Raw genomic sequence first — 1,448 nt, 5'->3', positions numbered from 1 at the left:
AAATCTTAGAAATGCAAAAAAAAATATTTCTTAAATAAAAGTGTTAATTGATCATAGAAATGTTCATTTGCAACCACGCTGCAGGATATCTTCTTCGTCCTTCAAATGGGTCTAATTCAAAATATACCCTAAAATATTCTACTTACACCGCAATGCAACTCACAAGTATCTTTGATGCTTTTTAAATGTTAAAAATGAAGTGCCTCTTAACATACTGTGTCATTACTTACTAACCCTAATGGTTTCTGCTCCTCCAGCGGAGGGAGCTGTAGAGCAAAGGGAGGGCGTCTGCTCTGGGTTGCCCTAAGGGTTCGGCTTCAAACCCAGTTTGATCACATTTTTTTTGGTCACATTTGTCAGTTACTGTCAGCAGCTTTTTCATCATGTACACCAATCTTCACATTCTAGTCTATTCTATTGTTGTTGTTTTCTGGATCTAAGCAATGCATGCAGTGCACACATTTTCACACCAACAAACACACAAATTCATTTTCTCGCTACACTCACGAACACAACATGTATGAGATCTTTGCAGTACAAAAGTAATACTTACTGCTTGATAAGCCACATTTTACAGACTGTGTCAATATTATCCTCAAGCAGATTCAAAAGTTACGCTCCAAGTGTCTCTCCCTATAGATTTAGAAATCAACTTTGAGCTTTCACTTTGAAGGGATACTGCAGATTTTCCAACTTGGGGCATGACTGCAACTTGCTTTCACAGCAGAAGTTCCTCCATCTCACATGGATCCATCTCTCCATGCACGTATTACTGTGAATACAGCTGCATGTGGCTGAATGGATATTACATTTAGTATAAATTCCTGCAGCATTACAAAATACATTTGTGGAAACTAGTCCTTGGTATGAAAAATGTATGTGTTTTTATGCTTGCAGCTGTGACATTGAATTATTTATTGACAGAGAGTCTATTTTTAGAATAAAGAACAAATTCAGTCTCTACTAAACACATGACCAGTGGTGCGATGATGTCAGATACAATAAGTTTACGTTGAAGTTTTAGGAGACTCTGGCCCAAAATTCCCTTCTCATTACGTTTTAATGGTAATTCAGCCTTTTGTTTACACATTGGACATTCTAGATTTCTAAAATTAGTAAAAAAAAAAAAAAAATCAACAATCACCAATTTAAATTTTTTATTGTATCATACAAATTTAGATTACAGACATAACCATTAATCAATTCAAGTAAAATTGGGGGAAAAAACTCCAAAAATGAAACACATTTAAAGAACAATATTACCCGTCAAAACAGAACAAATGTTACATGGTTCATAAATACACAGCAGAAGAAGGAAAAAGTGTATACAGGAATGTTTTACCATCTTTCTTTGTTCATTGTGGACAATTGGGTTGTTTTTGGCAGCTCTGGGGGAACAAAATGTAAACTGCTTAATCTGCTTAAAACAAGAAAAGTAAAATATCTGC

Source organism: Symphodus melops (assembly GCF_947650265.1).
Source record: "Symphodus melops genome assembly, chromosome: 4".
Lineage (NCBI taxonomy): Eukaryota > Metazoa > Chordata > Actinopteri > Labriformes > Labridae > Symphodus > Symphodus melops.
The sequence above is the reverse complement of the archived record's forward strand: the minus strand, read 5'-3'. Positions refer to the sequence as shown.